Source organism: Eriocheir sinensis, unplaced genomic scaffold (assembly GCF_024679095.1).
Source record: "Eriocheir sinensis breed Jianghai 21 unplaced genomic scaffold, ASM2467909v1 Scaffold43, whole genome shotgun sequence".
NCBI classification, from domain to species: domain Eukaryota; kingdom Metazoa; phylum Arthropoda; class Malacostraca; order Decapoda; family Varunidae; genus Eriocheir; species Eriocheir sinensis.
This window is the reverse complement of record NW_026111754.1, coordinates 1122501-1147180: the sequence shown is the minus strand read 5'-3', so window position 1 is coordinate 1147180 and position 24680 is coordinate 1122501. Positions and strand designations below refer to the sequence as shown.

General features: G+C 44.1%; 1 long non-coding RNA gene across 1 annotated transcript in view; it reads left to right on the top strand.

Moving 5' to 3' along the window:
- The window catches only part of LOC126992264 (uncharacterized), a 63839-nt gene that overhangs the window by 5164 nt on the left and 33995 nt on the right, over nt 1–24680 (top strand). Inside the window, exons 2-3 of the long non-coding RNA XR_007746397.1 lie at nt 12928–13090; nt 16413–16521. This is a non-coding gene — a long non-coding RNA (uncharacterized LOC126992264). The remainder of the gene's footprint in view (nt 1–12927; nt 13091–16412; nt 16522–24680) is intronic.

Here is a 24680-nt window from a genome sequence, read left to right as displayed (position 1 = left end):
ATTTTCTTGAAGGCGAAATGGCCTGACGGTGTGCTGAAGGCAGTTAGTTCCTTCGATTCCTCGTCCAGCGGGACCTTCCAGTACCCTGTGCGTAAGTCAAGCGTGGAAAAGACCCTATTTTCTGGCCCGATGGACATCAGGATGTCCTGCAGAACTGGCAGTGGGTATCTTTCCTGCCGGCAATGTTTGTTTAATTGCCTGTAGTCAACAACAGGACGGCTCGTGCCGTCCTTCTTAGGGACTAGGGACAATGGAAAGTTCCAGGGTGAGTTACTCTCCATGTCTTTCACGATCTTGTCTAGTTGTTTGCGTTGTGAGTGAGGGAACCGATACGCAGGTATATATAATGGCGCCGTGCCTGCTTGTAGCGGGATGTGGTGGTCCACCAACGTGGTGGCTCCCAATGGGTCCCCTGGGAGAGAGATCACCGAGTGGTACTGCGTAAGCAGCTCTGTTAAGTTGTCATTTATGTCGGGATACTCGACGGTAGTGAGATAGGCCGGCAAAGCGTTCCGTACCTTCTCGGCGTGCGCCGCGTCAAGCGGCTGGGAAGGCGGAATATCCGCCAACTCCGTCACCGTCCCTATGCGCACTGGGGGCAGGACAAAGTCTGTGATATACGTACCTTTGCGTAAGGTACGTGGAGATGGGTCTCGGTTGTGAATGAACAGGCGCGAAAGACCTTCACGATCCACGCTGCAAAATGCTGACTCCAGGCATAGTTGTTTCACTTTCAACGACTCGGGCACACTGATAGCCTCACACACACCATGCACACCTGCAAGCCTCAACGTGACCAGGGTAGATTCGTGGCCACCTAGCAGGACGTCTCCCGCCAGGCAATCTCGAATGGCGGCGGAGTCTTGCGAAGAAGAAGGAAGAGTCGGAGGAATAGGAGTGGAGTCGCATTTTGCTGGTACCGTATCTTCATCCGTCTGTGGCGGCGACTGCGAACGGTCCTCCGAAGACGACAGCTCGACCAGGCATGCAAGGTCAGTTTGAGCCGTCGCTGCTGCCAGCGACTTAGCTAACAAGGGTCTTGGATTAGATACTGTCGGTTGCAATGTGTCATTTTGGGTGATGCAACGCATCGACGGGCAAAGGTTGAGTTTAAACCTAGCCATGTCCTCTAAACCTAAGAGAACATCACCTGGGATGTTGAGGCTCTCCGTCACGTGAAACGTGGTACTAATCTCTGGAAGATCGTCGTCTAGTTTGAAAGAGAGGTGAACCTTACCCAAGACCGGATAGTCTTCGCTGTCTAGCCCTGCAAGACGCACTGATGAGGTTCGAGGACAAATGCATGTTTCCCTTCCGTATTATGCATTGTTCTGAGAGTCTGGAGGTTAATGACGTTGGTCGCCGCTCCAGTGTCCAAAAAGACACTAATGGCGGCACCGTTACACCTGGCTTTTACCGCCATGGCTACGTAGGGAGTCGACGGGGATATTGCTAACCGAACGCACTCCAGGCGTCCGTTCTCGATATCCGTTTTTGATAAGCCAATGTTAACCCTCCTTTTCGCGGCCTTTGCATTCCCTTTAACACTGTCCCTTCGCAACTGGTGATCCCGGAGCGTTACGGTGGGCTTAGCGAGGCCGCGCGCCTGTCTTCCCCCGAGCTCTTACGAGCTCGAAGCGCCGAGCACTCCTGCGAGCTATGGCTCCTCGAATGATGGTAAGAACAGTAACGTGAGGGGGACGAATCCTTGCGCCAGCACCTCGAAGAGGTGTGGCCTTTCTTACGGCAGCAGTTGCAGAAGAGGGTTGAGTACCTGTCGCAGCTCTGAGAACGAGATGGTGAACGTGAGGGACGCCCCCTCCTGGCTGGGGAACCGGATCGACTGCCCCATCCCCTCCGGTCGGGCTTTGACCTTTCCGACGATCGACCTGACGCTCTTCCCGCCGCGAGCGATCGCACCGGTTTTGGGACACTATCCTCTTGAACATGAATATAGGGAGTTGCATGCTCCAGTATGGTAGAATTTGGCTTGAGCCCGTCAGCTTCCTTGAGTTTTTCGATATCTTATCGCTTACCCGCAATAAGAAGTCTAAATAATCTAGGATGAGCCCTAGGTTTACAGTTTTGACAGCCTGTTGGTCCATTTCCCACTCAGAGGAGCTAAACTGCAAAATGACATCGCTCACAATCGTCGAAGAATGACGGACGGCCGAATGAACGGGAACCTTCCCCCAAGCGGTGGCTGAACAGACAGCAAGACGGCTCCGCGTTCAGGAGGACGCAAGTTCAATCCCCGACCGGTGCCACCAAGCTGGGATTTTTCAGCCGCCACCGAGTGGCTTAAAACTACCCATATGCTGTCCAGAAGACCACCTATCAACCCGGACTTAAAGATGAGCTCCGGGTGGCCAGCATGAGCCAATGCAGGATGGAGCCACTATAAACACTCGCCTGCGCCAGAACGGGCTGGGCCAACCTTCCTTTGTGTTCCTTTGACCATCAGGACCCACCAGGAAAAAGCCTACCGGCGCAATAGGCCAAGACGTAAAAAAAAAAAAAAACGTTCCTTAGGTCCTCTGCCATCTTGAAAAGGACAGAGATTGGGCCCTGTTTTGACCGTGCCGCGAACACAGAAATGATCTGTTGGCGGAGGGATTTGAAAGATTTTGTTAGCCTAAAATAATCACCCATTATTATGGACCGTGCAAGGCAATCGCTGGGATCCACAAGGTCCCTGAGGACGTTGATCATTTCCTCATCCGTCGTTAAGCGACGTTTTGTGATGACGTAATCTACGTCACAGAGGAAAGTATGAACATCCATGCCTCCCGCCTCCCCTGTGAAGCGAGGGCCTTTTGTGTCATCATGAATAATTGTGACCGCTGTAGGAGCAGCGGCATTCGTTCTCAGTCGGCATGATTGCGGGTTCTACTTTAGGCACGCGCTTACCACCGCGCAAAACTGTATAATTAGCCTCTTCAGAATGTGCTATCTGCCCTTCCGCAAGTACTGTCTCCCCCTTTGACAACGCCTCCAGAATGTCCCGGTCCTTTTTAAACATTAGCTAATGAAACATTTTTAGGAACGAGAAGGGAACGGGAAAAGAGAAAGGTTAAGGGGGGAGGTTCCGAAACTAGATAAGGGTAAAAAAAAAGAGAAGAAACAAAATAACACAGAAGGGACTGAGCTGAAAAATAGAATAGGTGATGTGCAGGCCGTGAGGAGGTCGGGGTAGGGCGATGGGGAGTAAGTGCTTGCCTGCTGGGTGACGGTGGCGGTCTGCGAAAACAAGACAAACAGTGAAAAGGAACAACAAAGGCCTAAGTACCTTGTAAAACAGCTTGCTGGCAGGCACTATTCCACATAAAAAGAGAACATGTAACAAGGGAAAATTATGCCGGAGACTGGGCGGGTAAGGCGTTGGCTGCTCCCTGGGAGGTCGGGGGGGAGGGGGGGGGGGGAGGCTGCGTCAGGGCGTCGCTGGGTTAGCACTTCCCGGCGTGGCGTCGCTGGGCGCCCCTGGCAACCGGTGTACTGTACTGCGCACTCGGTCATGTGATGCCCTGCATGTGCCCTAGCCTATGGCAGTTAGGGCAGGTAGACTGGTCCGTTTGCGGCAGGAGATGGCCCCATGGCGTCGTGTAGCCGTCGGGTGCAGGTTGTCGGTGCCGTGGGCGATGTCGTTGGGGGCCGCCTCGCAGTGCGGTTGTAGCTCCGCTGCGGCTGGCTGACGCTGGTGTGGCTGGCTGACTGACTGGATGGCTGCCGGGTATGGCTGGCTGGCTGGCTGGTGGGCTGCGGAGTGTGGCTGGCTGCAAGGCGAGCGACGGCAGAACGCTGAGCCGGAGCGTTGAGGCGAGAGACAGTGCGGGAGGCCATCGCTCGCAGCGCGCAGTGGGGGGGGTCTCGCTTCCCTGAATACCGTGATATGAGTGGGTATTGTTTCTTCCACCCGTAGTTAGGAGCTCCCGGTAGTCCCCAATGGGTCCAGCGTTGCGCAATAAGCCGTAGCAGTCGCGAGAAAAGCATCTTTCCACATCGAATAAGTGTCACTCGACCACTGTGTTTTAAGTTCTTTGGTTCGTAAACCGCTCGCCACCACTTTATAACTCGTTGGTCGTGGTTATGAATAGTTCCCGTTTTGTACTCAAAATATATATTTCAGTTTGTGAACAGGAGCAAAATATATACAGGCGAACACGGGAGGCGAGATGAACGCGCGTGTTGACAGCGCGCAAGCCAGTTAGTTACTCCTCGCCGTTCAGGCGTGAGAAATGCAAGTCGTACAAAATCGGATTGTCACGTGATTCTTATGTGATAGGAAGATTCCGTTCCGTTCCGTGCATAACACACGTAAGCGCAACATCCAGCTTTGGATTGAAATTTAGGACAGAGTTACTAGGAGGGAACAGAGCAAAAATTGTTGTCAGTAGCCTCAGAAACCTGTGTTTCGGTGAGGAGGAGAAGGTGAGGTTTAGAGGAGGAAATGAAAATTAGAACGAAGACCGCGAATGTTGCAGAAATTGATAAGAAAGAGGTTCGACTGTTCGAGGAGTTATCAAGACACCTCTCAAGTCAGCAGCCAGAAGGGGAGTCCTCTCTGGGGAAATTTGTGCCCGCCCCCCCAGGCGGGGACTCGGAGGCGGTGTGTTTATGCGCCATTTGGAATTTTAAATTTTGGGAAAAGGTGTGCATGTTGTGTGAATGTAGTGTGGTGTGGAAAGAGAGAGGATCTGTTTTAAGAGAGCATGCTGAACTACTCTCTGGTGTTGCTGAGACAACAGGGAAACGGATATTGAGGACACGGGAAGGGTCTTTGGAGGGCTTCAGCACCCTCCTCGCTTCCCATATATACCTCACCGGGAGTGGCTTACGCCCGTTTCGGTAGGTGTCTTCCTACCTACTCCTACTGAGAGAGTTTCACCGAAACGGCTAAAAGAAGATGACCAAGAGTCAGTTAAGAAAGGAAGAAAATGGCCAGTAGAACGCTCCTTGAGGAACCCATACTGGTGATTAGAACGAAGGTAAGAAGTGGATAGATGCTTAAGAAACTTCCGGTTATGGATTTATTCAAAAGCTTTAGATAGACATGAAAGTAAAGGTATAGGACGGTCGTTTGAGGAATTAGAACGGTCATCCTTCTTAGGCACAGGCTGTATGAAGGCGTACTTCCAGCTGGAAGGTAAGGTAGAGGCAGAGGCGAAATAGCCTGACCATGCAGGGTTTCAGCACGGAAACACAGTTTTTAGGATAATAGGAGGCACTCCATCAGGTCCATAAGCCTTCTGAGGGTTGAGGCCAGAAAGGACATAAAATAAAAAAAAATACAGGCAGTCACTCAACGGATTAGCCTGGTTCATGGTATTATAGAGTCGCTCAGTACGAGTATATGGCGTTGTCGATATCACTGCAGGCCGACAAACTTCGAATCTCTTGTGCTCTTTGTCTTACTGTGTAGCTGAGACAGATGGATACTTAACAATGACTTGTGGAGGCGCATCGATGGTTTGTTACCATTGCCTTTGTAGGATCATGGGGTACCGCTGGAATAACCGTGAAATTTAATCGAGGTATGTTGCCAGCCTAGATCGTGTGCGCCAAGTCTGGCTATATGGGCACGTGGCACGCCTCCCGGACGTCGATACTTCTCACAGGGTTGTTTCTGTGAGTGATAACCCGGAGTGGAGGAGACCAAGGGGACGCCCACGTAACTCATGGTTTGGAAAAGGCAGCAAATCCTGCCGAGAAGGAATTGAGATGAGTAGGGTACCTGCGTGGAGGCTGCTCGCGAAGATCGTCGGGAGCTTAGGTGGGCGTATGCTCTCCACTGATTAGTTTGTAACCTCATATACGATGTCATAATTCGGTAATAAAAATAAAGAACAATAAATGATTTATGTTAAGCAATAGTGATTGAAAATAGTCTAAGTACACCAGCAAGAGAGTCATTGCATATGTCGACTTATAATTCAGACCTAATTCCTACGCTTTGATATAATTAAATCATATTACACTTTGACTCTTTTTTCGATTCTTAAATCAGTTAACCCCAACCATATACACTATTCTTTTTTTTTACGTCTTGGCCTCTTGCGCCGGTAGGCTTCTTCCCGGTGGATCCTGATGGTCGGCCCAGCCCGTTCTGGCACAGGGGAGTGTTTATAGTGGCGCCATCTTGTATTGGCTCATGCTGCCCTCCCGAAGCTCATCTTTAATCCTAGGATCTTGAGTCCGGGTTGATAGGTGGTCTTCTGGACAGCATGTGGGTAGTTTTAAGCCACTCGGCGGCGCCTGAAAAATCCCAGCTTGGTGGCACTGGTCGGGGATTGAACTCGCGTCCTCCTGAACGAGGGGCCGTCTTGCCATCCGTTCAGCCACCGCCTACCCTATTCAAGTACGTAAGATACAAACTAGTATATATTTTTAATGGGAGGGGGAGACTCTACGTTATTTACTTCTTCCATTTTGTTCAATAATTTGTAGATTTGTATTAGGTCTCTCCTTTCTCTTCTTTGTTCTAGTGTTGGTAAGTCCATTTCCTTTAGTTTTCCTCATATGTCAATCCCTCCAGCTCTGGAACCATTTTTGTTGCCATCTTTTGTATTCTTTTTAGTTTCTTTATGTGCTTCTTCTTATGAGGCGACCACATTACCTCCGCATATTCCAACTTTGGTCTGATCATAGTGGTAATTATTTTTTTCATCATATCCTTATCCATGTAGTGGAATGTTATTCCTTTATTTCTCACCATGTTATGCGTATCACCGAATATCCGATTAACATGACTCTCTGGCTGTTTGTTATCTTGCATTATTACTCCCAGATCTCTCGTCGTGTACTTTCTTTAATGTTTTACCATCTCCCATTTTATATGTTCATTTTGGTCTTCCTTCACTTTTTCCCATTTCCATAACATGACATTTCTTCACACTGAATTTCATCTCCCATTCCATACTCCACTTCCAAATCTTGTTTAGGTCTCCTTGCAGAATTTCACAGTCTATGTCTTAGCAGTCTTGCATCGTCTGCGAACAGGCTCATATAACTATTTATTCCCACTGGCATGTCATTAATATATACTAGGAAAAGTATTGGTGCAAATACTGATCCCTGGGGCACTCCACTCTCTTCAGGTCTCCATTCCGATTTTATGTCCTTAACCACTGTTCTCATCTCTTCCCTTAGGTAGCTTTCCATCCAGTTCTTCATTTTCCTTTCAATCCTCCTTTATTTTCTAGTTTCCATAGCAGTCTTGTATGTGGAACTTTGTCGAACGCCTTCTTTAGGTCTAGGTAGACACAATCAACCCATCCCTCCCTTTCCTGTATTTTATCTGTCACTCTTGAGTAAAAGCTCAGTAAGTTTGTCTCACTTGAGCGCCCTTCTCTAAATCCATACTGTTTACTTGTGGTTAAATTATGTTCCTCTAGAAATTGCGTCCATTGTTTCTTTCTCACTTTCACTTTTATGGGGACCACTTCGGCCCTCCGCCACTCCTTAGGCACTGTATCAGTTGTTATTGAGCATTTAATGATGTCATATATCGGTCTAACCAGCTCATTTTTGCATTCTTTCAATATATACCCTGAGACTCCATCCGGTCCTACAGCTTTCCTCTCTTCCAGCTCCCCTAACAATTCATATATCTCCTCTTTGTTTACCGTGACTTCTTCCATATGAAAATTTATCTTGTTTTCTTGTGGCTCATTAAATATTGATTCATTAGTAAAAACTTGCTGGAACTTTTTGTTTAGTAACTCCGCCATGTCTTTAGGATCATCGATTGTCACATTCCCATCCCTCAGTCTGTCAATTGTTTCTCTTGGTTCAGTCTTTCCATTTATGAATCTATAAAATTGTTTAGGTTGTTCCTTGCAATTTTCTACAATATCCTTTTCATATCCTTTTTCCTCTTACTTCCTTATTTTCGCGTATTCATTTCTCGCTACCTTAAAATCTTTATTCCTTTTTTTTTAATATTTTCCTTGCTTTGTCTCTTTTTGTTATTTTGCCTTAGGACACCTTACATTAAACCAGTCCTTTTTTTCCCTTTTCTTTAGGTCTGTATTCTGGTACAAACTTCTTAACCCCTGTTTTATTTGCCTCCATTAAAATATCATACTTTTCTTGCACCTCACTTGTTCCCATAAGCTCATCCCAGTCCAGCTCTCCATAATATTTCCTAAGATTTTCTACGTCTGCCTTCCTATAGTTTAACCTGTTTCTTTTATATGATTCATCCTCTTCACTTCCTTCCTCCTCCGTTTCTATCTCTATGATCACGTGGTCATTCTTTCCCAGAGGGCATCTGTACTTTAATTCATCCTTCAAGTGTATTCCTCTTGTTAACACCACGTCCGGTCTCGCCGGTTCGTCGTCACTTCTATATCCTGTGTTTTCCTTCACCCTTTGCATCATCAAGTTTTCCATCATCAATCTTAACGATCTTTCCCCCCCCATGCTATATCTCCACCACCGCTTTTAAACATCCCCCAATCTACCTCTTTACAATTAAAATCACCAACTAATAGTACTCTTCTGTTTGCCTTGAGTATTCTACTTAAACTCTGAATGGTATCTTCAATCATGATTTCATGTTCTTCTTTACTCCATGAGTTTGTTCTAGGTGGTACATACGTTGTTGTGATCGTCATCCTTTCTCTTTTTTTTTCTCCAAATTTACACTCACTATTTCTACTTTTCCTTCTCCATATACTACTGATTTTACTAATAACTCCTTCTTTGTCATTATCATCACTCCTCCACCACCTTTGCCCACTCTATCTTTCCTCCATACATTGTATTCTTTTATCAGACATTATTCGAATGTCTTTATTTAGTTTAGTTTCTCTTAAGCATACTATCATGGGCTCCTTCTCTTGTAGGTAGTCTTGCAATTTCAACTTACTAGATATTATTCCGTCTACATTTGTGTACATCACACTCAATCCCTTAATTGTGTCGATCTTGTCTAACTTTCGCTCTCTTTCACCTTCTCCCTTATGTACCACTTTCTGACACGATCTCCCAGAATTCTCCAAAAATACCTCTTTTTCCTCCACAGATCTTACATTATTCCTTTCTTTTGTCCCTGCTAGAAGTTTGTTCCATTTCTTCCTTGCTTCTTCATTTATATATATATATATATATATATATATATATATATATATATATATATATATATATATATATATATATATATATATATATATATATATATATATATATATATATATATATATATATATATATATATATATATATATATATATATATATATATATATATATATATATATATATATATATATATATATATATATATATATATATCTCATTCTTCTACTTCTTAGGTTAGTTGTTCTGTATAGTATTTTTCTCTTACTTTTTGTGACTTGTTTTGATTGCCTGCTATGTAAGGGCCCATTCAATAGATTTCTTCTACCTCCTCTAGGTCTCGAATTTCATCGTCATTTAAGTTTTTCAGCAGATCCTTCACTGACTTCAGCTCTTCCTTTTCCCTTTTAGGTGTATAAGTAATGTTTTTCTCTTTCATTCCGAATATTATTACACATTTTTTTCTTATCTGCTACATCTCTTACTAAATCTTCATTCTTTTTAATGACCTTGACCATCTCTTTTTTTTTTTTCTACGTTTTCCTTTTCCTCTCTTAGTTGCTTCTCAATTACTTGCTTAAAATCTATATCAGCTTTTTCGTGCTCTACCTTCCAGGTTTTCATTTCACCCAGCACTTCCTCCTTAACTCGTTTTTCCTCCTTATCTATTATCACTTTCAGGTCTTCATTTTCTTTACGTACAACTCCTAATCCTGCCTTCACCATACTTTCGTATTTCCCTTGCTTCTCTTTCAACTGCTCATTTTCCTGAGCCAGGAGTTTCTCTCTTTCTTCTAGATTCCTTACTCTAGAGTCTAGATCTTACTTCACTATGCACTCTTACTTTGGACATCCTCTTCTTTCATGACCTTGACTCTGTCTATCCACATATTTAACTTCTTTTCCACCAGCAGTACTCTGTTGTATATACGTATACGGATGTTTCCATCCACCGCCACCGAACCCCGAGAACGCAGGCTCTATGTTTTCGTAAAACTTGTCACTCCCCAAGACCCCCACGGCTCCTTCTAGAACTTTCCGCCTTGTTACCCTTCTTTCTCCTCCCCTCGATGTCCGAGACCCTTCGTCCTCCTCACTCAACTCACTCAAGGTTTTTTTAAGTTTTTAAGCACATCACCCCGGCCCTATATCACAACAACCTGGCTGGCGAAACAGCTGATCCTGGAAGTGGGACTCAGGATCTCGGGTGTGTGTGTGTGTGTGTGTGTGTGTGTGTGTGTGTGTGTGTGTGTGTGTGTGTGTGTGTGTGTGTGTGTGTGTGTACTATAAAATGAACCACGTGTTCGATTTCTCGAAATGATAACGTTTGTTCACGTGCCTGATGTTATCAACAGGGACAAGGCCCGTGTACTCTCACCCTCTTACTACATAATCAGTTAGGCCTCAATCCATCTCACTTCGCACCTGTACGTGAACGCTTTAGAAAAAAAGGGAGTTTCAGCCCTAAAAAAAAAAATATATCTAATTTGACATCTAAAAAATGTTTTATCTTTTTTTGAGGAAAGTGCATAGTATTTATTTTTCCCATTTCATTTTCTTTTACCGTATACTTACTCCTTAGCTTTATAAAGAAATGTTTAGGATGCCCAAAAAAGGTCAAACTGCTTGTTTGTAAGAGCATGACCGCCACCCTTCTTTATAAGTCGTTGAAATAAGTTAGGAGAGGCGGTGGCTTAGACGTCAGCGTCCTGGCACGGCGTTCAAGAAGACGCAGGTTCCCGTCCCGCCCGCCACGACAAACAAGCTGGCAATTTTTCAGTCATCTCCGAGTGGTCTAGGACTACCCACATGTCTTCCTGAAGACCATCCATCGACCAGGACTCCAGATTATCTCGAAATAAGGTTAGAACATGAGCTTCGGGGGGGCAGCATGAGCCAATCAAGAAGGCACCACAATAAATACTTGCCTGCGCCACACCGCTCTGACATAGGCAGACTGAGAGGGAGAGACCATACAGATATATCCAAATATATCACCAAACGAACTTTAAAGAACCATTAGAACATTTAAAAACAACACTCCAGGAATAACTAACATAAACAAGATAATACTAAACAATCTTAAAGAAGGGGCACTATCAAAAATACAATGGATCTTCAACCATACACTATCAATGGGATACTTTCCAGATAAATTCAAAACCGCAATAATCAAATTTATCCCAAAAGAAAATACAGACAGCACAAACCCAATAAACTATAGACCAATATCGCTGCTTGAAGTAACTGGCAAGGTACTGGAAAAAATATTCAACCCCAGGCTGAGAGCATTACTAGAAACAAAAAACATCCTTAAAGACACACCACGGCTTCAGGATCAACAGAGGCACCGACACAGCACTCACAGCCATACACGAGACCACAGCTTACCACACGGCCAGAAACAACCACTGTTACCTTATGCTAAGGGATGTCAGCATGGCCTTCGATAAAGTTTGGATTCAAGGATTACAATACAAGATAGCCCACCTAGATATGCCGGACATAACCAAAATAATTATCAACAACTTCCTCATCAAGAGAAAAGCAAAGATTAAAATAAATAACCACACAGGCCCTCCATTCCCACTGTCGGCAGAGTGCCACAGGGGAGCGCATTGTCACCTACATTGTATATCATACATACAAACGACCTCCCCGAACCAGCCATATACTGCAATATCATACAATACGCTGATGACATAACTCAGATAATAGAATATGCGGGAAAATCCAGAGCACTTATGGCAAACAGGACAAAGAATGAAATAGAAAAAAATCAACAACTATGAAAAGAAATGGAAAATAAAAACAAACAACAACACATTTAAGATTATACCACTAGCAGTAAAGAAGAAAAGCAACATAATAATTGAAGGAACTCAAATATAATACTCTGAAAAAGGCAAAGTCCTCGGACTAACAATCAACAGAACAGGAATAGAACAACACATCAAGGAAATAAGAAACAAAGCAACAGAAGCTCTTACGAAACTTTACCGGTTCAGGAACACACCAACTAAAATAAAGCTTCACCTCATCAAAACATACATACTACCTATATTGCTATACCCGCCAATACCTCAAGCACCAAGAAGCGCGTCAAGCAAAACTAAATAACAGAAGGTCCTGAACCAAGCATTGAGATTTGCCAATAACGAAAGATTCCCAAACACCAAAAACACCAAAACAATGCATGAGGAAGCCGAGATATAACCAATAAACTACCATCTTTACACACAAGCACATAACACATTTGAGAAAATGACAAATTTACAAAGCCCGCACTTCTTGAACATCCTAGAGAATTATGAAATACACAAGAATCACACATGGTTTCAGAAGACAAAAAACATTATGGACAGAGGCCCAACAATAAAGAAATATACATCATAAAATCACAATGAACACAATCAAGCTAACAAGAACACGCAAAACAATACCACCAGACGGAGAGCGACACAAAACGCATCACAGCATAAAGTACATCAGTGAATAAACAAGGGGGACAGCCCGCCATCTTTTAATCTCTCACTTTACTTCCCATAACTTCCTCAACTTACCTTACTCTTAACACCACTTCTTTCACCCCCCCTACTCTATCATACACATTTATGGTTATGGTTAGGGGCTGGGCCATATTGCTGACCACAAGGTCTCAGCAAGAAAGCCTATCGGCGCTATACACCAAGACGTAGAAAATGATGCAAAATAAATAACATAGACCACAGAGAAAGAGACGGGCCCCATTCACTCTGAGATATTGATCGATATGTAGGCTTCTTGACCACTGACCAGTTGCTTTAAAGAATTATCTTATTTTTTCTTTGCTAACTTTTTTTTTCTACAGGCAAGATACGGAACAGTTGAAGACCAGTCCTTCGCCTTCAGGGAGCACGCAGAGAGGCTGGGGGCTCTCGCCTACCACCATGTTACCAATAACGACCGGGATATGTCGGGACATATCACAAAATCATTCAACTTCCTCGCTTATAAGGCGCCTGTTAACCAAGGTATAAAATGTATCTTATCATTCAAATGTATGTATATATATATATATATATATATATATATATATATATATATCTAGATATATATATATATATATATATATATATAGATATATATATATATATATATATATATATATATATACTACTCACTGCTCCTAACAAGAGACCAGAGGAATGGCCGAAAAAAAGGTAAATTGCGGAAGGAGAGGTGTCCTGATACCCTTCTCTTGAAAGAGTTCAAGTCGTAGGCAGGAGGAAATACAGATGAAGGAAGATTGTTTCAGAATTTACCAGCGTGAGGGATAAAAGAGTGAAAATCCTGGTTAACTTGTGCGAAAGGGATTTGAACAGTTAAGGATGAGCTTGAGTAGAAAAGCGTGTGCAGTGAGGCTGCGGGAGTGGGAGGCATGCAGTTAGCAAGTTCAGAAAAGCAGTCAGCGTGAGAATATCGATAGAAGAGAGAAAGAGAGGGAACATGGGGGCGGAATTTAAGAGGTAGAAGACTATCAGTAAGAGGAGGAGAGCTGATGAGACGATCAGCAACCGCCATCTGTAGACCAGCCAGAGGGAGCTGTGCGCTTGTAGACTCTGCTGTATATAACTGTCTAAAGCACTCGGCTCGAGAGTCCGCTACCGATCCTCACCTGATACTATCGGCCCATCACCTGTTCTGATAGTGCTCGTCTGAGATGTGGGTGTGTAGCAAAACTTTTTCAGATCTAGGAAGGCAGGTCTAAGGTCGTTTGCATTTAGACAATCCTTAACATCCTCAGCGAAACCTCTGGCATTCCTCTCTTTATATCTTCTCTAAAGGGTTCTAGTGACAAAATCCTGTATCGCTTCGAGCCCCCAGCCAGCCTGGCAACACGACGCTCCTCTTTGTTCTCCAATGTGTTCTTCAAAGCACCTCCCCTTCTAGACCTTGGACGCTTTCCAGTGCACTCCTGGGCAGATTTAAAAGTCTCTCGTGTAAAGATACCCCTCAGCTCTCCCAGATCCTCCAGTGCACCAAGCACTGATATGAAACTGCTACTGTATAATCCTGTGCACGTGCCTCGTCCGTGTTTCCAAAATATGAACCAAGGAGGATTGCTTCTTGATATTTTCTTGGACCTGATGCGTGTGCTCAGTTTTGCAACGTCATTCCTGGTCAGTTGAAAAAAGAAACAGTTAAAAAAATACTGCTCTGGAAGATCATTCAACGAGTGCTAACAAGGATGTGATCGATCTTCTCTGCCACACTACCCTACCAGCATTGCTATACCGAGTTTAAAGGCGAAGTTCGCGTCTATGGGACCAAGAACCAGTAAGCTTCAGTCAGCGGCTGTTTACCTTTCTTGTGCAAGAGTCATGGGGACCAACACATATTTCGTAACCAGCTCTCTTTGTCCCGACAGATGCATTGAAATCGCGAAGACAGTGAGTGTGTGAGGCGGGGGGCACCGGTCCATTTCATTGTCGAGCTTGACATTGAGACGCTATTTGAATGGTCAGCGTCGGGCGCAGCGTCCAGGGATACGCGGGTTCAGGGGGACAGCATGGGCCAAGCTACATGGCTGCACTATAAACGCTTGCCTGCGCCATAGCGGGCTGGGGTCGACCATTAGCCCCCATCAAGTAAGCCCACCGACGCCACAGGCGGAGCGTAAACAATAACAAAAAGATATCAAGTTAATACATTCGGAAAGGCGCTAATGCTCATCGGTGGCATAGTTGGTATGCTGCCCTAACTTCAACTCAGAATGCTCGGGTTCGATCCCCGGCACTCAGTGGTGTTCAGTACGGGTGAATAATATATATTTGTAAGCATATTTTTTTGCATAATTATCATGCATTCTAGGTAGTTATATGGTACTTGGCCCCTCCTACCAAGTGGGCATTTGCACAAGGTATCAGAATTCGAAACCTTCCTCGTTGTTGATAGGTTTTGTCAGAACTCCCCAGCCGTTCAATCTCCTTAAAGGCACTTTTTTTTGTTGCTCTTTGGCAGCTTTTCGAGAGATCATTGAGCACATTTTATCATGTTCCTTGAGGCGTTATCTCCAAGCCTTAATCGTAAAGCTTTCCCGTCTCATACAAGTAGTGTTCCAGGTGACCATTTTATACTTAAATTTCACTGTGAAATAAAAATAAATGGCACTTCAGCCAGATCTTGTAGTGCTAGGTAATGTGTTCGTCCTTGTAGACATCTGCCAAGAAATTCCAGCGCCGTTAGATTTCTTTGAGCTTTCTCTTGGACGACCCCAGACCGTTAGTGGCGCAGACGAATTATATTTATAGTGACTGCCGTGATACATGATTCTTGTTTGTCCCATGGGGCCCCCAGTGCTCCTGTTGACTGAAGTCGCTGAAGTTGGAGTCGATTAAAATTCTAGGCAGCATGTGGATAATCTTTCACCACTCAGCGATGGGTGAAAACTGTCAGCCTGCATCGGTGGAACTCAAACCTAGATCACCTGATTCATCACACCAGCACGCTGACCACTCGGGCAGCACCTGCCGAATGTACATGAACTCCTCCAATGTTTTTTGGGGGGCAACGTAAAGTTCAATTGTTTCATGAGAGTATGGTATTTTCTATGCTGCTTTAGCTGTCATAGTAACACCAAGAACTTTCACCTTTATATGGATAATTGTGTCCAAGATGCTGTCACAAAACTGAGCTACTACCCCTCGTATATCAATGGCCGCCCGCCTCTAGCCACTGCCAAAAAGTATCGTTTAGTCGGCGCAACATCTGTGGTCATATGCCGGAGAGAGACGGAAGGGGAAGGAATTATTGGAGAAGGGGACAGATCCCAGGAGACTGGACACAACCCCCGATTAATACCTGCTATCCATTCACTGCTGGGTGGACAGGGGCGTAGGGTATCGGAGAAGCCGACCAAATTTTCCCATTCCGCCCGGGAATCGAACCCGGGCTCTCTCGGTTGTGAGCTGAGTGTGCTAACCACTGCACCACGAAGCCCCCAACCACTGCCAGATGTACCATTTTATCCCCAAAATAGCTTATATTCCCAACTTCATGAGATAGACTACGCAACCATGGAGAATGTTTTTAGTTTCAAAATGCGAATGTTTTAACTGATTATTTATGTCCTTTCCTCATGCAACCAAAATAATGCCCCTCATCATCGTCATCCAGCATGCCTGGAACTTCAATTGTAGAACATACTACAATTGAAGTTCCAGGCATGCTGGATGACGATGAACAACTAAACGCAACATGCTACTCAAACTTTCTTAAGAGTTTCCCTATTAACACACACACACACACACACACACACACGAAAGACTAATACCTGTCTTTTCCTTACCAAAGACAAGAATCAGTGGGCCCAGTACATGGGCATCCCGCTCGATATGTGGTCGCCTTTAGTACTTTCCAAGGGCATCATCAGTAAGGTCCTGCAAGAGGCAATACTTGACAGGTTAGTAGTCCTGCATGTTTACGATATTTGGTGTTTCAATGAGTTTCTGTGCGCGCGCGCGTGTGTGTGTGTGTGTGTGTGTGTGTGTGTGTGTGTGTGTGTGTGTGTGTGTGTGTGTGTCTTGGTATTCATTTAGCATATATTGTCGCAATCATAAATTAAGTAAATGGGGCCTACCTTGTATGGAACTTGCATTATCGTATCGGTAAAGCCTTAGAACATATAAGTGAATGAATTAAAGTTTAATAAATATTTTTTTCACAACAAGGGAGGCAGCTCAAGGGCAAGAAACAAAAACAGGAAGATATAAACCCGCTAGACGCTGCTCCATCAAAAGAAGCCAAAACGATAAACCAGGAAAGGGGTCAATTTCGGGTGAAGAGGTGTCCTGATACTCTTTTCTTGAAAGAGTTCAAGTCGTAAGAGGGAGGAAACACAAACGAAGGAAGGCTGTTCCAGAGTTTACGAGCAGAAGGGTTACTAGTTATCTATTCCATAAGGGATTGGACACAAGGAACCTTCAAACCCGCTAACCATGATCTTTACATTTCCGTCCGAGATCGTGCCAAATCTATTTTTCGACTAACCAAAACCTCTTTCATCCATAGCAAATCTCAAAACCTTGCTTTTTCTAATTCTTCTCGGGACTTCTGGCACCTAGCCAAAAATATGTCTTCTTCATCTTTCTCTCCTCTTCTTAACTCTGACGACAGCACCGCCGTCTCATCTATCTCTAAGGCTGAACTCTTCGCTAAAACTTTCTGTAACAAATATTCCTCCTACTCATCCCCCCTCTGACTCCTTTATGCCTGTTACTAAGATTATTCGGAATGATGTTTTCTACGTCCTCTCCGGACTCAACTCTCAGAAGGCTTATGGACCTGATGGAGTGCCTCCTATTGTCCTTAAAAAACTGTGCCTCCATGCTGACACCCTGCCTGGTCAAACTCTTTCGCCTCTGACTGTCAACATCTACCTTTCCTTCCTGCTGGAAGTATTCATACAGCTCAGCCTTCAAGAAGGGTGACCGTTCCAATCCCTCAAACTACCACCCTATAGCTTTACTTTCCTGCCTATCTAAAGCTTTTGAATCAATCCTTAACCGGAAAATTCAAAAGCACCTTCCCACTTATGATTTTTTATCTGGTCCCCAGTATGAGTTCCGCAAGGGGCGTTCACCTGGCGATCTTCTTGCTCTATTAACTGATTCTTGGTTATCCTTTCTTAACCGTTTCGGTGAAACTTTCTCAGTTGCGCTAGACATAACAAAAACTTTCGATAGAGTCTGGCAAGAGTCTTTGTTTATAAACTGCCCTCTTTCGGATTATATCCCTCTCTCTGTTCCTTTATCTCCAGTTTCCTTTCCGTCCGTTTTATCTCTGGAGTGGTAGACGGTCACTGTTCTTCCCCTAAACCCATCAACAGTGGTATCCCACAGGGTTCTGTCCTATCACCCGCTCTCTTCCTGTTATTCATCAATGATCTTTTTTCCATAACAAACTGTCCTATCCACTCATACGCTGATGACTCCACTCTGCATTATTCAACTTATTTCAACAGAATACCCTCTCAACAGGAATTACAAGACTCCAGAGAGGAGGCTGCTGAACGCTTAACTTTATTTCTGATTGGGGCAAAAGGAACCTTGTAGCCTTCAATGCCTTAAAAAAAAAAAAAATCTCCACCTATCGACTCTACATAATCTTCCGAACACCTATCCTCTATTCTTCGATAACACTCAGCTGTCACCTTCTTCAACACTAAATATCCTCGGTCTATCCTTATCTCAAAATATCAACTGGAAACTTCCCTTCTCCTCTCTTACTAAATCAGCTTCCTCGAGGTTGGGAGTTCTGTATCGTCTCCGCTAGTTCTTCTTCCCCGCACAGGTGCTCTCCATATATAGGGGCGTTGTCCGCCCTCGTATGAAGTATGCAGCTCACGTGTGTGTATGTGTGTGTGTGTGGGGGGGGGGGGGGGCTCCACACCCACAGCTCTCCTGGAAAGAAAGGAGTATAATCTAAACAGCTCTTCTCCTTTTACTTATTGTCTTTACCTCTTAAATACCGCCGCCGTATTGCATCTCTTTCTATCTTCTATCGATAGTTTCATGCAGACTGCTCTTCTGGACTTGCTAACTGCATGCCTTCCCCCCTCCCGCGGCCCCGCTGCACACGACTTTCTACTCATGCTCATCCCTATTCAGTTCAAACCCCTTATACAAGAGTTAACCAGCATCTCCATTCAAGACACCTACCGAACGGGCGTAAGCTACTCCCGGTAAGGTTATATGGGAAGCGAGGAGGGTGCTGAAGCCCTTCAAAGACCCTTCCCATGTCCTCACTAACCGTTTCCCTTTTGTCTCATCAACACCAGAGAGTAGTTCAGCATGTTCTTTAAAGATAGATCCTCTCTCTTTCTACACCACACTACATTCACATACACACCTTTTCCCCAAATTTAAAATTCAAAATGGCACATAAACGAACTGCCTCGGAGTCCTCGTCTGGGGGGGGAGGGGACCATAAATTCCCCCAGGGAGGACTCCCCTTCTGGCTGCCGACTTGAGAGGTGTCCTGATAACTCCTCAAACCTCCTCCTTATCAATTTCTGCATCATTCGCGGTATTAGTTATAATTTCCATTCTGTGGATCACCATCTCTCTTCCTCTAAACCTCACCTTCTCTTCCTCACCGTAACACAGGTTTCTGAGGCTACTGAAAGCAATCTCTACTCTGTTCCCTCCTACTATCTCTTTCCTAAATTTCAATCCAAAGCTGGATGTTCCGCCTACGTGCGCAACGACATCACTTGCTCTCGTGCCTACGACCTTGACTCTTCTGAATTTTCCACCATCTGGCTAAGACTTCATTGTTATTCTATTACTAAATACATCTGTGCTGTCTATCTCTCACCTAACTCTACTAACTTTGTAAAATTCCTTGATGCGCATCTTGACCCACTCTCCCTTCGCTGAAATCTCCATCTTGGGAGATTTCAATGTTCTCCACCAGCGTTGACTTTCATCCTCTTTCACTGACCAGCCAGGTGAACAAGCCAACAACTTTGCTCTCCTCAACGACCTAGAGCGGTTGGTTCAGCACCCTACATGTATTCCCGACCGCCTTGGAGACCGGCCCAACATACTAGATTTCTTCCTTATCTCTGACCCTTCTGCTTACTCGGTCAAACTGTTCTCTCCGTTCGGCTCCTCCGATCACAACCTTATTTCTGTATCCTGTTATATTGCTCCTGTATATCCTCTGGACCCACCTAAGAGGCGATGTTTCTGGCATTTTGCCTCAGCTCGGTGGGAGGACCTGATAATGTACTTTTCCGATTTCCCGTGGAATGATTACTGCTTCCAGGAGAGAGACCCCTCTGTGTGTACCCAGCACATCACAGAGATGATTGTCTCTGGAATGGTGGCATACACTCCACGTTCTTTCTCTACTCCTCATGCTAAAAAGCCTTAGTTTAATCATGCTTGTTCTCGTGCTATTAAAAATAGAGAGGCAGCTCACAAAAGGTACCAGAACCTTCGCACTCCTGCTAACCTTGATCTTTATATTTCAGCCCGGAACTGTGCCAAATCTATTCTTCAACTTACTAAAAGCTCTTTCATAAATAGAACATGTCACCATCCTGCTTTCTCTGTTTCTTCCAGAGACTTTTGGCACCTAGCCAAAAGTATCTCCTCTAATTTAACTTCTTCCTTTTTCCCATCTCTCCTTAACCCTGACGGCAGCACCGCCGTCTCATCTATCTCTAAGGCTGAGCTCTTCGCTCAAACTTTATGTAAGAACTCCACCCAGGACGTTTCTGGGCATATTCCTCTTACCCATCCCCCCTCTAACTTCTTTATGCGTGTTATTAAGATTTTTGAGAGTGATGGTTTATGTGCCCTCTCTGGCCTCAACTCTCAGAAGGCTTATGGACCTGATGGAGTGCCTCCTATTGTCCTTATAAACTGTGTTTCCGTGCTGACACCCTGCCTGGTCAAACTCTTTCGTCTCTGCCTATCAACATCTACCTTTCCTTCCTGCTGGAAGTACCCCTTCGTATAGCCCAGTGTTATTCACTAATTTTTGCAAGAGAGCCACTTTGGTTAAACACATTGATTTAGAGAGCCGCAGCTACTGCAAGTTAGCGTAACTCAACTAATTAAATTAAGTAGTACTGGGCTGCAAGTGCAATATAGTAAATGCAGCTACCTTCCACAAGCAGCAACAGTTAAGCCCTTACTTTCATATATGTTGCCGCAGTCTCAAATATCTGTTGCCTAATTTCAAACACAAATCTCCAGGAGTAAGAGTAACGCAATGCGTCCAGTCTCCCCGAAAGGTTTAACTCAACTGATTCGGGGAGACCACCGACGCGCGGCCTAGAGCTAGACGTGTCGCTGATGTTTCCCGTATTAGACACGTATGATTTCGCGCGGCCTAGAACTACGTAGACGTGTCGCTGATCAGTTTTCCCGTAGTAGACACGTATGATTTCTGTACGACTAGGGCAGGGATGTTAGAATGTTATCGCTTACTGTGACTTTGTCTTCCATCTCACCTCATGAAAATATATATCTTTCTTGATAAATTATTAAATTATTTTTCTATGTATTTTTTTTATTAATTAATTTATATATTTTTCGAGAGCCGTGAATTGAGTCATTGTGCGAGCAGCCAGCGGCTCGCGAGCCGCGCAATGAATACCACTGGTATAGCCTGTGCCTAAGAAGGATGACCGTTCAAATCCCTCAAACTACCGCCCTATAGCTTAACTTCCCTATCCACTTCTAACCTTCTATCTGTTCGCCAGTATGGGTTCCGCAAGGGCGTTCTACTGGTGACCTTCTTGTTTCTCTTAACAGTCTGACTCATCGTCATCCTCTCTTAGCCGTTTCGGTGAAATTTCCTCTGTTGCCCTAGGTATATCGAAATCCTTCGATAGAGTCTGGCACAAGTCTTTGCTTTCTAAACTGCCCTCTCTCGGATTCTATCCCTCTCTCTGTTCCTTCATATCCAGTTTCCTTTCCAGCCGTTCTATCTCTGGGGTGATAGACGGTCATTGTTCTTCCCCTAAACCTATTAACAGTGGTGTTTTACAGGGCTCTGTCCTATCATCCACCCTCTTCCTGTTATTCATTGATGATCTTCTTTCCATAACAAACTGTCCTGCCCACTCATACACCCACGACTCCACTCTGCATTATTCAACTTCTTTCAATAGAAGACCATCCCAACAGGAAGTACATGACTCCAGACTGGTGGCTGCAGAACGCTTAACCTCAGACCGTGCTATCATTTCCGATTAGATGAAGGAACCTTGTGTCCCTCAATTTCTCCACCTATTAATTCGACACAATCTTCCAAACACCTATTCCCTATTCTTCGACAACACTCAGCTCTCACCTTCTTCAACCCTAAATATCTTCGGTCTATCCTTAACTCAAAATCTTAACTGGAAACTTCATATTTCTTCTCTCACTAAATCAGCTTCCTTGAGGTTGGGCGTTCTGTATTGTCTCCGCCAGTTCTTCTCCCCCGCACAGTTGCTATCCATATACAGGGGCCTTGTCCGCCCTCGTATAGAGTATGCATCTCACGTGTGGGGGGGCTCCACTCACACAGCTCTATTGGACAGAGTGGAGTCTAAGGCTCTTCGTCTCATCAGCTCTCCTCCTCTAACTGATAGTCTTCTACCTCTTAAATTCCGTCGCGATGTTGCCTCTCTTTCTATCTTCTATCGATATTTTCACGCTGACTGCTCTTCTGAACTTGCTAACTACATGTCTCCCCCCCCCCTCCCGCAGCCTCACCTCACACGACTTTCTAATCAAGCTTATCCCAATACTGTCCAAACCCCTTATGCAAAAGTTAACCAGCATCTTCACTCTTTCATCCCTCATGCTGGTAAACTCTGGAACAATCTTCCTTCATCTGTATCTCCTACCTACGACTTGAACTCTTTTAAGTAGAGGGTATCTGGGCACCTCTCCCCCCCGAAATTGACCTATCTTTTTGGCCACTCCTCTGTACTCTATTCAGGAGCAGTAAGTAGCGGACTTTTTTTTCATTATTGTTTTCTTTTTTCACGCCCTTGAACTGTCTCCTATTCTGTAAAAAAAAAAAAAAATAAATAAATAAATCTGGAGCAGCCTTCCTTCATCTGTATTTCCTCCTTGACCTTGACTCTTGACCTCTTTCAAGAAGAATGTATCAAGACACCTCTCCACCCGAATTTGACCTCTCTTTTGGCTACTCTTTACTTTTATCTATTATGGGAGCGGCGAGTAGCGGGCTTTTTTTTTGTACTCTTTTTGTTGCCCTTGAGCCGTGTCCTTTGATGTAAAAAAAAATGATGTCGGTTAAGGTTCGTTTTTTTTAATGTGCCAGTCTTCCATTACCTATCTTATGACACATCACTAGCTCTTCATATATCTTTTCTACAAAAGTTCTTCAATCATGTAAACGCTTATTAAATCAAATTCAAGGACTATTTTTTTTATTGTTGAAAATAGGGAATAATATTCACGAAAGCGCAGCCTTTTCTGGCAGCGGTCGCGGCGGTGGTCCAGCCGGTGTTGCGAGAAATACCTCCTCGCAGAAATAAGTCGTATATACATGATGGGGTCGAGGGGGGGGGGGAGCCCCTCCGCTAGAGATTTTGGTATGTAAAGTTCGGTTGGAGTAGTTTAAATATGCTCCCCCACCCGACGGGTACACGAAAGGCATTGAAAAATCAATCATTATGTGATTTCCGGAGAAAAATACTATTTCCATGTTAAAACCACCAAAAAACACCCAGAATTAAAATATTAATGTTCAAGTCTGAGCAACGTTAATGAAACGAGTCTCTACCTTGATGTCTATGAAAGGGCGTCAAGGAAAAATGTAAAACTAGTATAGATTCATACAGTCCCCTCGATGAGCAGACATCGATATGAAAAATATGTGACCGTAAAATATGGAGAATAAAAAAGGAATAATACGTTATGAGGAAACAGATTGCTGATGACGTTTGTTTTGAACTTTCCAATGCCAACAAAATAAACTATCTCATCCTGAAGCACATTACACATTTTAATGAAATTGGGGATAGAAGAAGTGAAAAAAATATTAATTGCTCAAAAACGTTTTTGAAAATATTAATTGCTCAAAAACGTTTTTGAAAAGCACGCTCATGGAATTGTAAATAATGGCGTGTTCATCGAATAGGCTGAAATTGAGTTGGTAACGCATCATGTGAGGGGTGCCCATTAGAATTCACTTCCGCCTTCAAGAATGGCAAAGTGGCATGTTGAGATTGGGTTGTTGAAATTTATTAAGTTAAAAGAGCGATCTAAAATTTAAGATGATGTGGAGCGGCAATTCCTTAACAGAGCGCCCTTCAGGGATATTCGTGGAACAGTTTTACTAATGTGATACTCAAAAGTCAATTTGGAGTCTAATAATGCTAAAATTAATTTTAACTTTCAAAAATTGATTATTTGGTTGTCCTTGAGCGACTAAAATGATACTGCTAATCTTGGCAGGGTGTAATTTTATGCAACAACGCTGACACCAAGAAAAAAATCATGTCAAGATTTGCATTCAAATGAGTTGCCACAAGAGGCCTACTTTGAGGATCAAAAACAGGAGAGATTGCAGAAGAATAATCTATTTAGGCCATTCAATGAAAGGAAATGCCACGCCAGATATTACAAGTACAGAAAATGAAAATGAAAGAGGAACAAGACCTCTACCCTGAGGAACACCGATTTTGACGAGTAAAACTGCTAATATATTCTTCATTGGCAACGCGTTGGTGCCTGTCAAGTAAAATCAAATAAAACATAAACTGAGTCATTAATACCTCTCTCTCTCTCTCTCTCTCTCTCTGCTTATACGAAACTTTATACATTCTGTGTATATTTACTTTCAATATAAGGGTTGAATAGATAGATTCCATATAATTAATATAATTTAGAAAATGAGGAATGAGTGGATCAGCTGTCAGCTGTGTGTAGCACACGAGAGCGCGGGATGAGGGGGAGCGGACAGCCAGGCAAGGTGGGCTATGAGCCAGGGCAATTTCCATCCTGGCCGTGAAGGAAGTGACCTGGGGTCAGACCTTCAGCACACTCCCGGGAGGCTAAACTCATCGGTCAAGCATATACGCCT